This window comes from Salvelinus alpinus, chromosome 38 (assembly GCF_045679555.1).
Source record: "Salvelinus alpinus chromosome 38, SLU_Salpinus.1, whole genome shotgun sequence".
Classification (NCBI taxonomy): Eukaryota; Metazoa; Chordata; class Actinopteri; order Salmoniformes; family Salmonidae; genus Salvelinus; species Salvelinus alpinus.
In genome coordinates, this window is record NC_092123.1 from 10,062,773 (window position 1) to 10,075,582 (window position 12,810).

Consider the following 12,810-nt stretch of genomic DNA (forward strand, 5'->3'; position numbering starts at 1 on the left):
ATGAGTCTGGCTGTGGAAGTTGAAGCTCTTGATGCCGAAGGCAACACAGGCCTGTACCTCTGGGTCAGCTGGGTCCACATCCTGCCCAAGAGGTGCCGCAGTGGCCATGGCTGACAGGAGGAAGAAAGGGCAGAGGAAATGCCAGAAGTAGAACATATTCGGTCTGGTTAGTAACAGGTTTTCCTAAGACTTAGAGAGACTCTCTGGCTGGCACCAAGAAGGGCGGCACCAGAGTTTCCACTGTGTGTACACAGAAACTCGCACGCACGCACACGCTGGTTTGTCAGTAGCTTAATCTGTTTAGTGAGCTGTGTTTGTGTGAGCCTTTGATACTTCTGTCTTGTGTAGGACTCGGACAGTAATCAGTTTAGTGGGTTAGGTTTGAATATCTCATGTTAGGCCTGGGCTGCAGTAACACGTGGTGAGGTCAGTGGCTCGGTAGGCACTGGCTATTATCAAAGCACAAATTAACCTTGAGAAGGCCAAGTTCACCGTACAACAGATACTGTAGTTTCAACAACCAGGGTGACATAGGCCAGGGTTTCTGAAACTTGGTCCCGGGGCCCCCTCTGGGTGCACGTCTTGGTTTTTGCCCTAGCACTACACAGCTGATTCAAATAGTCAAAGCTTGATGATGAGTTGGCTATTTGAATCCGCTGTGTAGTGCTAGGGCAAAAAACAAAATGTGCACCCAGGTGGGGGGGGGGGGGGGGGGGGGCTGACATACGCTATTAACTGAAATTGAGAAACAATTTGATGTAACCATCCACAATTTTAACCTATAGGTGGCACTAAAGACCAATATATGGACACATTTGTAAAAGTCAAGCTAACGTTGTTCGGCCTGCTACTTACTGTAGGGGGAGAGAGGGTGAGAGAATGACCTGTGATAAAGACTGTGATGAAGACAACGTCAGTGACTTGCTGGTGCCAGAGCACAGCTTGTGATCAATCACAATTCATGGCATTGTCTGGAGGAATGGCCATATCACAAGGACTGGGGAGATTTTCAGGATAAAATAAACAGAATGGAGCTAAGCACAGGCAAAATCCTAGAGGAAAAACCTGGTTCAGTCTGCTTTTCTCCAGAGACTGGGAAACTAATTCACCTTTCAGCAAGACAATGATCTAAACACAAGACAGAATCTACACTGCTGTTGCTTACCAAGAAGACAGTGAATGTTCCTGAGTGGCCTAGTTAGAGTTTTGACTTAACTCTGCTTGAAAATCTATGGCGAGACTTGAAAATGGCAGTCTAGCAATGATCAACAACCAAACTGTCAGAGCTTGAAGAATTTTGAAAAGAATAAAAGGGCAAATATTGCACAATCCAAGAGTGCAAAGCTCTTAGGGGCCGATCCCGACTTAGGAATTTATGCCTTTCCTACGCACTTCTCTGTATTTGGTGTTCAGACTTGCCTTGTTCAGTCACGTAATGCACTCTGCAGGTGTGGCTACCTTGCGCACTCTGAATACATTTCATTCAACTGCTGAAAACCCTCCCACTTTCTGGCCAACAGATTTTCCTGTGGAGTTTTCATTCGGTGGGGTTTTCGTAACATTTATCTGAAGCCACTCCTTAAATACGGTGCACTTTTAATTCTAATTTGTCGACAGACTCAATAGAATACATTCTTAGAACAGGTTCAGAATATAGGAACCAATACAGCCCCACAGAGGAGGTGTCATAATACCAATAAAACCTAGCGGTCAAACAGGGAAATGGTTCCGATCATTTTTCCACCATTCATTTTTCCCATAGGGGACGTTTTGATAACCATGCAGATCTCTCTCGGACAAGGTGACCTTTATCAATATATTCGGCTCTATTTACTCTCAGATTCAAAAATGCTAATTAGGATCAAAGTAGACATGCAAAACTACAAATCCCTGCAAGTCCCTGCATTTCATCTCTAGCTGACACCTTTGCTAACAGGTATTGTGTCAATTTAAAACTTGCGCAAGACAGTTCACAGAATTGTCCATTTAAAGAAATGTAACCAATTTATTCATTACTACATTTAGCTAACATTAGATAGTTAATCCAGAGATTCTTACCTTTGCCTTGATTCGGCCGTCTCGTCCAGATCATCATGGCATTTGTAGTTCTTTATGATACCCACTTTAGCAGCTAATTAACATTTCATTTTGGGGGAGGGGGGGGCGGTAAATACAGGTGAATATATTGATAAAAGTCACCATGTCCTAAAGAGATGTACATGGTTATCAAAAGGTCACACCAGGGTAGCACAAAACACAGCCCTTATTTTAAAAGTTTCTAAAATCCCCTATGGGAAAAATGATTGGTGGAAAAACTAATGGAACCATTTCCCTGTTTGACTGCTAGGTGTTATGGGTGTTATGACTCATACTGTGGTACTCTATGAAAGAAACCAATCTATGCATTTTCGTCTCAGTTTCAGCACCAACTGGTAGATTTAAAAATACTCTGATTTTGTAGACTATTTAGGTACATTTTAGGGTTAGGAAAGTATGTATGAATCATTAATAAAACCGTTTGGAGATCCTTTACGCACGAAATACTGTATATTACACCAATCAAAAATACAGTGGTTTGATTAATCCGGAAAATTGTTAGAAATATTGGAAGGTGTAAAAAAAAGTGTACAATGGGGGTTGAACAATAATCCTATACATCTACCCTAATTCTCACTGATCATGGAACTGTACGACAATAGTCCAGTCGTCGTGAACCGTGCTTCAGGCTCCCAGTTTAACCTGCTACGTGAGTTCCACGATGATTCAAATAGGGTACATGCCCTAAATTATTGCACAACGTTAGCCTCAGATAATCCACTAATTAATTTACAAGGACGTGACAGAGGGAAAAAAGGTAAACGGAATGGAATGATGCGAAAATAAATGCATCTGGGTATTACTGACGGTGGCTCCCGATAGTGGCTAATATTTAACATGATACACATTAACATCATTCACGGAGAAAAGCCCTGGTATATAATTAAAACGTTTTAATGCGCATACGTCTATTATGCAGATTGAGCTCTACAGAAGCCTATAGCTTGGGTCTCCAAATTTCCTCCAAGCAAATGATGGCACACAATTAGAATTCGGAATAGTGGCACAGCTATTTATATCCAATTTCACTGTGGAAAAGGGGCCGCAATACATGTCATGTTGATATGATTTTCAGTTTGCTTCAATATGGCTGGTTTCACATTCGTCTCCAGGGATCATTTAAAACAATTGCTATGTGTATTTACAATCCCCCTTTCCAAACGGATTACTAATTTACCTAGCTCTTATCAATAGAGATCATCAATGAGTCAATGACAGTGCTTGGAGAATGATCACGGTCACAAGACGCAGGCCTCCTAATTGTCCCTAGAATTTCTAAGCAAACAGCGGGAGGCAGGGCTTTCTCCTATAGATCTCCATTTTTATGGAACAGTCTGCCTACCCATGTGAGAGACGCAGACTCGGTCTCAACCTTTAAGTCTTTACTGAAGACTTATCTCTTCAATAGGTCATATGATTGAGTGTAGTCTGGCCCAGGAGTGTGAAGGTGAACGGAAAGGCTCTGGAGCAACGAACCGCCCTTGCTGTCTCTGCCAGGCCGGTTCCCCTCTCTCCACTGGGATTCTCTGCCTCTAACCCTGTTACAGGGGCTGAGTCACTGGCTTGCTGGTGCTCTTTCATGCCGTCCCTAGGAGGGGTGCGTCACTTGAGTGGGTTGAGTTACTGACGTGATCTTCCTGTCTGGGTTGGCGCCCCCCCTTGGTTTGTGCTGTGGTGGAGATCTTTGTGGGCTATACTCGGCCTTGTCTCAGGATTGTAAGTTGGTGGTTGAGGATTTCCCTTTAGTGGTGCGGGGGCTGTGCTTTGGCAAAGTGGGTGGGGTTATATCCTTCCTGTTTGGCCCTGTCCGGGGGTTTCTTCGGATGGGGCCACAGTGTCTCCTGACCGCTCCTGTCTCAGCCTCCAGTATTTATGCTGCAGTAGTTTATGTGTCGGGGGGCTGGGGTCAGTTGGTTATACCTGGAGTACTTCTCCTGTCTTATCCAGTGTCCTGTGTGAATTTAAGTATGCTCTCTCTAATTCTCTCGTTCTCTCTTTCTCTCTGAGAACCTGAGCCCTAGGACCATACGTCAGGACTACCGGGCATGATGATACCTTGCTGTCCCCAGTCCGCCTGGCCTTGCTGCTATTCCAGTTTCAACTGTTCTGCCTGCGGTTACGGAACCCCTACCTGTCCCAGACCTGCTGTTTTCAACTCTTAATGATCAGCTATGAAAAGCCAACTGAAAATTATTCATGATTATTATTTGACCATGCTTGTCACTTATGAACATTTTTGAACATCTTGGCATAGTTTTGTTATAATCTCCACCCGGCACAGCCAGAAGAGGACTGGCCACCCCTCATAGCCTGGTTCCTCTCTAGGTTTCTTCCTAGGTTTTGGCCTTTCTAGGGAGTTTTTCCTAGCCACCGTGCTTCTACACCTGCATTACTAGCTGTTTGGGGTTTTAGGCTGGGTTTCTGTACAGCACTTCGAGATATTAGCTGATGTACGAAGGGCTATATAAAATAAAATTGATTGATTGATTGATTGATCTTATTTCTGTCGGAAAAAAAGAAGTAGATGCTTTTTCCTCTTGGAACCGGTTGGTTCGCTAGACCTTATTCATGGTTTCCTCGCGCGTAAAGGTGTCTGAATTATTAGGGAGTTAAAACAAGGTCCGAATACAGTCGATCTGTGGACACACCTCCGCCACACCTTCATTCATTTGAGCTCCACCTCAAAACGCTTAAAATCAACGTCAGAATACGCATAGAGAGAAAAGTGCATAACCCGGGTCGGAATCTGGGCCTTACTCAAAACGACTCACAGCTGTAATTGCTGCCGAAGGTGTTTATAACATGTACTGATTGACTCAGGTGGGTGAATACTTAGCTAATTTATGTGCGTTGATAGTGGTTAATTAATTGATGTTATTGTTTATATTTTTATTCTTCCACTTTGACATGAGTATTTTGTGCAGATTGACAAAAATGGGCAAATCAAATCCATCCCAATCTCACTGGGTAACACAATCAAATGTGAAGAAATCCAAGGGGGTGAATACTTATGATAGGCGCTGTAGCCTATTACATTTCAAGCCCAAATCATCTTATACAATTTTAAACCATAGACAATAACCCAGTACATGTTTGTCTACTTCTAAGGTATTCATCGACATTTCCATAACTACAATTATCCGTGGAGGCTGCTGAGGGGAGGACGGCTCATTATAATGGCTGGAATGGAGTGCATGGAATGTTATCAAACACATGGAAGCCACGTGTTTGTTACCATTCCATTAATTCCGGTCCATCCATTACTATGAGATGTCCGCCCCTCAGAATCCTCCACTGGTGGATTCATTCTTTGTGAGATTACTAGATGAGATGACCATTGCACCATATGAATGAATATAGACCTACCATTGCCATCTTTGGGCGTTTCTGTAATTTTATCCTCTTATTCGGGGCTCAAAACTACTACACTGAACAATAAAATCCCCAACATTTTCCAGATGCACAAAAAGGCTATTTCTCAATCTTGTGCGCAAATTGGTTTACATCCCTGCTAGTGAGCATTTCTCCTTTGTCAAGATAATCCATCCAATTGACAGGTGTGGCATATCAAGAAGCTGATTAAACAGCATGATCATTACACAGGTGTTCCTTGTTCTAGGGACAATAAAAGGCCACTCTAAAACGTGCAGTTTGGTCACGTAACATAATGCCACAGATGTCTCAAGTTGAGGGAGCATGCAATTGGCATGCTGATTGCTGGAATGTCCGCCAGCGCTGTTGTCAGAGAATTTGATGTTAATTTCTCTACCATTAGCCGCCTCCAACGTCATTTTAGAGAATTTGTCAGTACAACCGCAGACCACGTGGATGGCATCATGTGGGCGAGCGGTTTGCTGATGTCAACATTGTGAACAGATTGCCCCACGGTGGCGGTGGGATAAGGTATGGGCAGGCATAAATTACAGACAACGAACACAATTGCGTTTCATCGATGGCAATTTGAAATCACTGAAATGCCAGGATGCGACCCTGAGGCGCATTGTTTTTAAAGGTATCTGTGGCCAATAGATGCACATGTGTATTCTGAGTCATGTAAAATCCATAGATTAGGGCCTAATGAATTTATTTCAATTGACTGATTTCCTCATATGAACTGTAACTCAGCAAAATCTTTGAAATTGTTGCATGTTGCGTTTATATTTTGGTTCAGAATATTTTACCTAAGACAAGCACCCCATTAAAACCTACAGCACCAGACCTAAATACACTGCTCAAAAAAATAAAGGGAACACTTAAACAACACAATGTAACTCCAAGTCAATCACACTTCTGTGAAATCAAACTGTCCACTTAGGAAGCAACACTGATTGACAATAAATTTCACATGCTGTTGTGCAAATGGAATAGACAAAAGGTGGAAATTATAGGCAATTAGCAAGACACCCCCAATAAAGGAGTGATTCTGCAGGTGGTGACCACAGACCACTTCTCAGTTCCTATGCTTCCTGGCTGATGTTTTGGTCACTTTTGAATGCTGGCGGTGCTTTCACTCTAGTGGTAGCATGAGACGGAGTCTACAACCCACACAAGTGGCTCAGGTAGTGCAGCTCATCCAGGATGGCACATCAATGCGAGCTGTGGCAAGAAGGTTTGCTGTGTCTGTCAGCGTAGTGTCCAGAGCATGGAGGCGCTACCAGGAGACAGGCCAGTACATCAGGAGACGTGGAGGAGGCCATAGGAGGGCAACAACCCAGCAGCAGGACCGCTACCTCCGCCTTTGTGCAAGGAGGAGCAGGTGGAGCAGTGCCAGAGCCCTGCAAAATGACCTCCAGCAGGCCACAAATGTGCATGTGTCTGCTCAAACGGTCAGAAACAGACTCCATGAGGGTGGTATGAGGGCCCGACGTCCACAGGTGGGGGTTGTGCTTACAGCCCAACACCGTGCAGGACGTTTGGCATTTGCCAGAGAACACCAAGATTGGCAAATTCGCCACTGGCGCCCTGCGCTCTTCACAGATGAAAGCAGGTTCACACTGAGCACGTGAGCACATGTGACAGACGTGACAGAGTCTGGAGACGCCGTGGAGAACGTTCTGCTGCCTGCAACATCCTCCAGCATGACCGGTTTGGCGGTGGGTCAGTCATGGTGTGGGGTGGCATTTCTTTGGGGGGCCGCACAGCCCTCCATGTGCTCGCCAGAGGTAGCCTGACTGCCATTAGGTACCGGGATGAGATCCTCAGACCCCTTGTGAGACCATATGCTGGTGCGGTTGGCACTGGGTTCCTCCTAATGCAAGACAATGCTAGACCTCATGTGGCTGGAGTGTGTCAGCAGTTCCTGCAAGAGGAAGGCATTGATGCTATGGACTGGCCCGCCCGTTCCCCAGACCCGAATCCAATTGAGCACATCTGGGACATCATGTCTCGCTCCATCCACCAACGCCACGTTGCACCACAGACTGTCCAGGAGTTTGCGGATGCTTTAGTCCAGGTCTGGGAGGAGATGCCTCAGGAGACCATCCGCCACCTCATCAGGAGCATGCCCAGGCGTTGTAGGGAGGTCATACAGGCACGTGGAGGCCACACACACTACTGAGCCTCATTTTGACTTGTTTTAAGGACATTACATCAAAGTTGGATCAGCCTGTAGTGTGGTTTTCCACTTTAATTTTGAGTGTGACTCCAAATCCAGACCTCCATGGGTTGATAAATTTGATTTCCATTGATAATTTTTGTGTGATTTTGTTGTCAGCACATTCAACTATGTAAAGAAAAAAGTATTTAATAAGAATATTTCATTCATTCAGATCTAGGATGTGTTATTTTAGTGTTCCCTTTATTTTTTTGAGCAGTGTACTAAGGCAACGATGGTTTTATGACCAATAATGTAGAAAAAGGCACATGACCTGGAGTTTGCAAAAAGGCACGCGAAAGTCTGAGCATAATATAAAAGATTATGTGGTCTGATGAGAGAAAAATGTAACTATTTGGCCTGAATGAAAAGAGCTATGTCTGGAGAAAAACTTGGCACAGCTCATCACCCATCTATCACCATCCCTACCATGAAGCACGGTTGTGACAGCATCGTGCTATGGAGATGCTTTTCAGAGGCAGGGACTGAGAGACTGGTAAGGATAGAGGGAACAATGAACGGAGCCAAATAGTGCAATCGACCTTAGACTGGGGAAGATGTATGTTCCAACAGGACTAGCATACAGCCAAAGCAACGCAGGAATGACTTCAGAACAAGAATGTGAAAGTCCTGGAGTGGCCCAGCTTCTGTCTGGCCACTCTCCCATAAAGCCCAGATTGTTGAAGTGCTGTCGAGACTGTTGTCCTTCTGGCAGGTTCTCCAATCTCAGCCAAGGAACTCTGTAGTTTTGTCAGAGTGGTCATTGGGTTGTTGGTCACCTCCCTGACCAAGGTCCTTCTTGCCCGGTTGCTCAGCTTGGTCAGATGGCTGAGTCTGGGTAGCTCCATATTTATTTCAATTTCCAAATGATGGAGACCACTGTGCTCCGCTGTGCAGATGATAACCAAAGTAATAAATGCTACAAAGTCCACCTTCTTCACATGCAACATGTCAGGATCCCTCTGTTGACAAGGAACATCATCTGGTGTCTCATCTACTCCTACTACCATTACTTCTTCAACTTCACTCCTTTCTTCCGCTCTTCTCAACCCCTCTGGATAAGAGACATTCTGGACAGCCCTTATTCTTGACACCGCCGTCTCCTTCACCCCAACAGAACACTTCAGAAATTCGGGTGCATGTTCACCACAATTGCAGCGTTTAGACTTAGCTGGCATATACTGTAATTCTCCCCCATTTGGGCACAAAGGCTCTCACAGGGAATCTCATATAACCCAAATACATGCCAGCTGATTCAAACAGAACATCCGCTTCCTCCATTTTCCCCCCTGGCGCCATGTCTTCCTGCTCTCACCTTGACATGCACTATCAACTGTGGGACCTTATATAGACAGATGTGTTTCTTTCTACATCATGTCCAAACAATTGAATTGGACACATATCAAGGATGATCATAGGAAATTGGATGCATCTGAGCTCAATTTGGAGTGTCACAGCAAAGGGGTGTGAATACTTACAATTGAAATCGGAAGTTTACATACACCTTAGCCAAATACATTTAAACTCAGTTTTTCACAATTCCTGACATTTAATCTTAGTAAAAACCAACCCGTCTTAGGTCAGTGAGGATCACCACTTTATTTTAAGAATGTGAAATGTCAGAATAATAGTAGAGAATGATTTATTTCAGCTTTTATTTCTTTCATCACATTCCCAGTGGGTCAGAAGTTTACATACACTCAATTAGTATTCGGTAGCATTGCCTTTAAATTGTTTAACTTGGGTCAAATGTGTTGGGTAGTCTTCCAAAAGCTTCCCATAATAAGTTGGGTGAATTTTGGCCCATTCCTCCTGACAGAGCTGGTGTAACTGAGTCAGGTTTGTGGGCCTTGCTCCCACACGCTTTTTCAGTTCTGCTCACACATTTTCTATAGGATTGAGGTCAGGGCTTTGTGATGGCCACTCCAATACCTTGATTTTGTTGCCCTTAAGCCATTTTGCCACAACTTTGGAAGTATGCTTGGGGTCATTGCCCATTTGGAAGACCCATTTGCAACCAAGCCTTAACTTCCTGACAGATGTCTTGAGATGTTGCTTCAATATATCCACATAATTTTCCTCCCTCATGAAGCCATCTATTTTGTGAAGTGCACCAGTCCCTCCTGCAGCAAAGCACCCCCACAACATGATGCTGCCACCCCCGTGCTTCACGGTTGGGATGGTGTTCTTCGGCTTGCAAGCATCCCCCCTTTTCCTTCAAACATAACAATGGTCATTATGGCCAAACAGTTGTATTTTTGTTTCATCAGACCAGAGGATATTTCTCCAAAAAGTATAATCTTTGTCCCCATGTGCAGTTGCAAACCGTAGTCTGGCTTTTTTATGGCGGTTTTGGAGCAGTGGCTTCTTCCTTGCTGAGCAGCCTTTCAGGTTATGTCGATATAGGACTCATTTTACTGTGGATATAGATACTTTTGTACCTGTTTCCTCCAGCATCTTCACAAGGTCCTTTGCTGTTGTTCTGGGATTGATTTGCCCTTTTCGCACCAAAGTACGTTCATCTCTAGGAGACAGAACGCGTCTCCTTCCTGAGCGGTATGACGGCTGTGTGGTCCCATGGTGTTTATACTTGCGTACTATTGTTTGTATAGATGAGCGTGGTACCTTCAGGCGTTTGGAAATTGCTCCCAAGGATGAACCAGACTTGTGGTCTATCATTTTTTTTGGCTGATTTCTTTTGATTTTCCCATGATGTCAACCAAAGAGGCACTGAGTTTGATGGTAGGCCTTGAAATACATCCACAGGTACACCTCCAATTTACTCAAATTATGTCAATTAGCCTACCAGAAGCTTCTAAATCCATGACATAATTTTCTGGAATTTACCAAGCTGTTTAAAGGCACAGTCAACTTAGTGTATGTAAACCTTTGACCCACTGGAATTATGACACAGTGAATTATAAGTGAAATAATCTGTGTGTAAACATTTGTTGGAAAAAGTAGATGTCCTAACCGACTTGCCAAAACTATAGTTTGTTAACAATACATTTGTGGAGTGGTTGAGAAACAAGTTTTAATGATTCCAACCTAAGTGTATGTAAACTTCCAACTTCAACTGTATGTATTTCTGTATTTCATTTTCAATAAATTTGCTGAAACTTTTTCATTATGGGGTATTGTGTGTAGATGGAAGAGAAAATACATATTTAATCTATTTAGAATCCAGGCTGTAACACAACAAAATGTGGAATAAGTCAAGCAGTATGAATACTTTCTGAAGGCACTGATGCCCCATCCACTTCTACTGATTGTTAGCTAGTGGTGGCTGAAGTTTGTAATGGCTGTTGTGACAACCCTCCTACAATGTCTGCCGAATTCTCTCTTTGCTCTTGTTTTCCTTAATAGGATGTCGGTGGGCAGAGCCGGGAGGGTCGTCAGCAAAATGGGACACACCTGGGCCCGGGTGTGTCCCGGGATAAATACACCTCTTCCCCATTCATTGAGGAGGCTCTCTCCATGCAGACACATTGTTGGGTTGGGGCACCTTTCAACACATCTATGCACACAACCACTCACTTACACTACTGGCTACATACACCACTGTATATAGGTTACTTCAGTTATTAAATATATTTTTGTTATTCCATATTTCTGTTCTCTCCCTTTTTGTTACGGGCTTCGAGCCATTTCGTGACACTGTTTTAAAGAAAAACAAACCTTGGATTACAGTTTATCCTGGCCCAAAGACTACTTTAATGGTGCGGAACCATCTAACATCGAGTTGTAAAATCCTGACCTACCTCTGTTTTGTTTTAGTCTTTTTACTTTGTTGTTTTACACCAGCTTCAACATTTTTGAAAATACGATATTTTGGGTTAACAGCAGTTAAGATGGAGCAATGATTCAGTACACTTAACCATTTTTTTCAACGAGAACATTTCTACATAATTTTGCGCCTTTAATAGTCCACAATAAAAAGAAAGACGAGTGAATATCAAAAAGATACATGATTAAGTCACAATGCATACACAATGTGCTGTATTTCCCCACACATAAGCACATCTAACTAAGCATGATACATTGTGCGCAGTGGCGACTTTATCATGTAAATCTTGGTGGGGGGAAAAATGGATGCATGCCAGCAAAGCCACAACACTAAACAATACATGAATCACAATAACGGTGACAAACAGTGCCCACAAACTGTTAGGGCCAACGAGTCACAACCACAGTCCCAACACCTTACTACTGCTACACCTATCAGCAGAGCCTTGTCTGACAGAGAAACAGTTAATTCAGCCTTATTTACTGCCTTTAAAAAAAGCATAGCTTATGTGGCTGACTTGCTTAAACAAATGTGGTCTACTGACAATTGAGATGTACAAACTGTGGCATAAGGGTAAATTAGATTAAGACATTAATGAGCGTGGACGTAGTCAATATAACTATTTGTTCAGCACTTTTGAAATGTACAGCGACAGAACTCAGAACATGGGCCATTCTTAAAGTATTCTCCCTGTACACCAAGTCAACCGTAGGATAAATAAAGGGGGCATATAAGTAGACAATGAAAGCTCTTACAATATTCCATGACATTTCTCTTAAACAGGCTATATACTGTATTACATGTGCACCACCAAGTCAGACAGTAGGTAAAATGATGAAGGGAAAAGGCACAAAATTATTAGGGTGAGGCACATTGGCTACTAACAGCTTACTACACAACATACACTTAGTATTACTTTCTTAGCTACAGTATATATATATATATATATGTCCCTGGCATATTACATCATTTATTCAGCAGCATACAAGACATTTTTGGACTCACCTTGTGTTGTGCTCACTTGAACAGGAAGGTGGTGCAGCGGCCCTTTGTGGGCAAATTTTGTCATCAAAGTCTTCCATTCTCTGGATTTAGGGTGCTTTCAAGACAACTGGGAACTCGGAAAAGGTCAAATCATGATGACGAATCATCAGTGATCTTCAGGTCGCTTGCAATTCCGAGTTGGATGACCATTCAAAACTTATTTGCCCAGTCTGAGCTCGTTTTATTCCGAGTTCCCAGTTGTCTTGAGCTCACTGAAGTCAGAGTTCCCGAGTTTCCAGTTGTTTTGAGCGTGGCAGAAGTCATGCTGGATTGACAGTATGTCCAATGT